The sequence below is a fragment of the Saccoglossus kowalevskii genome, chromosome 14, assembly GCF_978046115.1.
Source record: "Saccoglossus kowalevskii chromosome 14, keSacKowa6.1, whole genome shotgun sequence".
Taxonomy (NCBI): domain Eukaryota; kingdom Metazoa; phylum Hemichordata; class Enteropneusta; family Harrimaniidae; genus Saccoglossus; species Saccoglossus kowalevskii.
In genome coordinates, this window is record NC_140654.1 from 11,017,583 (window position 1) to 11,022,657 (window position 5,075).

Here is a 5,075-nt window from a genome sequence, read left to right on the forward strand (position 1 = left end):
GAAGGAGTCACCGGCGGTACTTAGTGCAAGTCAATGTTTATCAACACAAATGTCGCACATGCGCAGCGCGACAACTGCCGCCCTTTAAATCAAACTACAAATAAATTAAATTACTAGTACATTAAAAGTATTCTAGTTTATCTAGTATTACCACAACTCACGGTTACCTGCCAATATGTGAGGTACCATCCCCTGACCACTATTACGTCATCAAATGTTGAGACTGTGGATGGGTAATGGGAAATTAACTGTATAATATGAATTTAAGCAAGCTTCTTAAATTAAGTTAGATTTGCAAACAATATACTGTGTTTGTTCTTGAAGGTCAACTGCAAAATGCGCGCGCACTTTAAATTACCAGTAATTCGCGTTATATTACTGTACATGAAATAACGTACTGTTCAGCACGCATAACATTGAATTAATAATACGTACCAATAATTCAGTACGCGTGCACTTTAAATTACCAGTAATTCGCGTTTATTACTGTAGATGAAATAACGTACTGTTCAGCACGTATGATATTGAATTAATAGTACGTACCAATAATTCAGTACGCGTGCACTTTAAATTACCAGTAATTCGCGTTTATTACTGTAGATGAAATAACGTACTGTTCAGCACGTATGATATTGAATTAATAGTACGTACCAATAATTCAGTACGCGTGCACTTTAAATTACCAGTAATTCGCGTTATATTACTGTAGATGAAATAACGTACTGTTCAGCACGTATGATATTGAATTAATAGTACGTACCAATAATTCAGTACGCGTGCACTTTAAATTACCAGTAATTCGCGTTATATTACTGTAGATGAAATAACGTACTGTTCAGCACGTATGATATTGAATTAATAGTACGTACCAATAATTCAGTACGCGTGCACTTTAAATTACCAGTAATTCGCGTTATATTACTGTAGATGAAATAACGTACTGTTCAGCACGTATGATATTGAATTAATAATACGTACCAATAATTCAGTACGCGTGCACTTTAAATTACCAGTAATTCGCGTTATATTACTGTAGATGAAATAACGTACTGTTCAGCACACCTGATATTGAATTAATAGTACGTACCAATAATTCAGTACGCGTGCACTTTAAATTACCAGTAATTCGCGTTATATTACTGTAGATGAAATAACGTACTGTTCAGCACGTATGATATTGAATTAATAGTACGTACCAATAATTCAGTACGCGTGCACTTTAAATTACCAGTAATTCGCGTTATATTACTGTAGATGAAATAACGTACTGTTCAGCACGTATGATATTGAATTAATAGTACGTACCAATAATTCAGTACGCGTGCACTTTAAATTACCAGTAATTCGCGTTATATTACTGTAGATGAAATAACGTACTGTTCAGCACGTATGATATTGAATTAATAGTACGTACCAATAATTCAGTACGCGTGCACTTTAAATTACCAGTAATTCGCGTTATATTACTGTAGATGAAATAACGTACTGTTCAGCACGTATGATATTGAATTAATAGTACGTACCAATAATTCAGTACGCGTGCACTTTAAATTACCAGTAATTCGCGTTATATTACTGTAGATGAAATAACGTACTGTTCAGCACGTATGATATTGAATTATTATTACGTACCAATAATTCAGTACGCGCGGATAGTACGTAATAATTCGTCTTGTTTACTGTGGGTGAAATAACAAATTGCGCAATAAGCGTCTACTTGTTATTATTAATAGTACTGGTCATACACTCAATTTGTTTTGTGTTCATCCTAATGAACGTTTATAATGTACGATACATTTTAATATATTGTGTCTATCGGAATGAATCGAACATCATTCTGAAAAACACGATTATGTTGTAATATTTATGTAATATTCAAATCGTGTTACGTAATATGAATAGGGAGCTGTACCCTGAAAAATAGTTAAACACTGTAATAATTTTTTCAATGAAGCTCTTCCAATAATTACCACTCAATACGAGGGTATCGGAAATGAGAGAATTACTTTGAAGACTCGACCGGCTGCAAGGCATGGGTCCATAAAGAAGTACGATATTCGGTAATTTCATATAATTATTACTTTGACTCGAAAGAGGTTGTGTTGATCATCACTCGCATATGTGTCTAATGCGAATTGACAACAGTGTTGTTTGCCTTATTCATGTTTTGTGTTGGAGGTCATGATATGTGCTCCAAAGAAATGATTTTAACTACGCAATGTATTGATAAAACTAGAAAGATAAAACATTATCGACGACAAATCTTTTTTTTATTTAGACTTTCAACAGAATAGCCATTGAATGAAATGAACTTGACATTGGACCAAACGGCTTGCCTAGCGAGATCATGTCTTCACCACAAACTCAATGGACTAAACTTATAAAAAATATACAAAATATTTTTAGTAAGTCGGAAGCTCGTTCGAAGTTTAAAGGTTTTGGGTCACAGTTATCAGGCTTTTACTTTTGTCGAGTTGATAAATACGAATATAGAATGAAAGGTCATGGGTGCAATAAACCGTAGATGACTTAAATCGGAAAGAGTTGTTGTAGAGACAGGTGTCGTCTCGCTCATCTACCGTGAAATCAACACATAGAACGCGGAAAGAAATCAAAGGCAGCATGCCTGTCAAGACGAGCGTGGAATCCCATTTTAGTTCCTGTTTATAAAATATTACGGTCAAACAAAGTGAGAAAAACGGCTTTCATGTATATTCTTCATCCAATCTGATTAAAATCTGATGTAGTGTACGGGCTTTAATTATTTTGGCTATAAACTTATTTTTATTTTATTTTTTATTATATTTGTTATTAATGCCCTTTTATTTTATTATTTTACTTTGATTTTGATTTTGTGATTTTTTTTTAATTCCGCCCTACCTACATCTGAGCCGATGCCTATGTAACGAGATTTCAACGAGACCCACTATCGACGATTTTAGTCAACGAATCACAGACCTCCTTCTATAGTGCACATGATGACGTCAGGTAGCAAACAGACTCAAATAAAATGGCGGATTATACAGACGTTAGCGACCGAGAATGACACCCGGGGAATGACACGGCTTTTTCGGTAAGTTTATCATTGTAAAATGCAACGAAAGTCATTTTTATGTTAATATTGTGGCTCGAATGGTTCGATCCTTATTTTGCATAGTTATTCTGGGAGTGACGATTTTGTTTCCACCGGTTCGACCGAACACCGGTGTCTTTTTTCAGTCGCCTGCCCTGGAGACAGGTGATGTTTTGTTGACGATCGGGCCAAAATCGTCTCCGGTATTGAAGCCGTAGCTGTAAATATTCATCAAATTGTATCAATGTTTTGTACATTATACAATAACTCTTTATTAAAGTAATTGAGCTGATTTGGACTGGAATAAAATATTTTTTTTATTTGGAACACATCGCATTTGATCAGGAAATATTATTTTGCTCCAATTTTCTGCGTCGATGCCGTGGGCCGGTGACCGCTATACAATTTAAAATCAGTTTGCATTGTTTACTATAGCTGTTTACAGTGTTCTAATCATTACGATTTACTTATTTTTTTGCTTCCATTCTAGATAATTATGCTCAGTGATGTAAAATTGAAGCGATGACTGAATGAACGAACCTTGGCTGGCGAAGATGTATCTGGAAGTGTACACATTTGTTGGAAGTGAAAAACATATTCAATGTAATGACAAAAATTGTAAAATGCTGTGGAATTTCTTTTGCAAATAAAAATATACTAGCAATTTTCTATTAATGGTTTATTCAAGTGGGCAAAATATAATGTATAGATAGATTGCCCGTATACACTGAAAAGTAAGCAACCGACAGCCTGTATAAAAGGGGGTCTGTGATTGGCTGTTACTTACGCGAGATTTGAACGGGACTTACATAGGCGTCGGATCAGATGTAGGTAGGGCGGAATTTTAAAAAAATCAAAGTAAAATAATAAATAAAAAGGGCATTAATAACAAAAGTAATGAAAAATAAAATTAAAATAAGTTTATAGCTAAAATAATTAAAGCCCGCACACTACATCAGATTTTAATCAGATTGATTCTTCATCTTGACGAAATTGGAAATAGGCGATGTCACCTTGACAACAGTTTTCTTTTGTGTAGCGCAAACGATGTTCTCTACACGCGCTGCATACGTCGCACCGAGCACGACGTGGTAAACAACCATGACTGTGGCGCAGTAACAGAATAATTAGATAAAAAGTTCAGATTTCACTGCTACTGCGCTTCTCATCGAAGTCAATAAAAACGAGTGACGTTTACGGCTTTGTCGACTGTAAATTGTCAGCATTTAGTTAGATGCAATAAAAAGCACGAGTAGTAGATGAAATGGGTTACTTGAGTATTTTAGTTTAGATGGAATATGTTCACTAAAAACAGGCATGGGGTTGACATGTAAAATACATTTTCGCCGATTTGTCATAAAAAATATATAAACCATAAAAAATAACGATCTTCACTGAATTACAATTTTTGCTGATTTGTATTTAATAAATTCCACGGCATAAGGTATGGCGCTGGTATATGGTAAATATATACTATATATATGAACAATGAATTAACCTATTAACCTCATAATTATTCAGTGCAATTTACCTTTCCAATAAATCTAAATAAAACAAGTTATACCACGTGACCACCCTCAGTCGGGTGCAGCCGGGGGTATTAGTTCAACGTTACTGCGCATGCTCGATTCGTTGAACAGCGGTACAAAAACACTTCCTAACTTCTTCATGGGAACACCAGAATTATAATCACGTGGGAATTCGTGCTGTTCGAAAATCATTGACAAAAACAGAAAAAATAGGGGGGGGTTATATCCCAGCACCAGTACCAACTTGTACAATAGCGCCGAGTCACGTGCATGGGCGGGACTAATCAATCAATTTGACGCCAGTGGAGAAGTTTACAGCCAATCAGAAATCAGAGTTGATTGCCTAGCAAACAATAGCTGGGTGTCATGTGACAAACTGAAGCTATTTCAACAAACAAACATGTTTCTTTTCGTATAAATTTACAAGACGATCAGTTCATAAAAACGTCGCTGTCGACCGGTAGTCATCAGCA

General features: G+C 35.2%; 1 long non-coding RNA gene across 1 annotated transcript; it reads left to right on the top strand.

The window, feature by feature from the left end:
- Positions 1–2,810: 2,810 nt before the first annotated feature.
- Positions 2,811–3,737, top strand: LOC146734451 (uncharacterized). The gene is made up of 2 exons (XR_014931510.1): positions 2,811–3,073; positions 3,564–3,737. It is a non-coding gene; the product is annotated as an uncharacterized LOC146734451 (long non-coding RNA).
- The last annotated feature ends 1,338 nt before the right edge of the window (positions 3,738–5,075 follow it).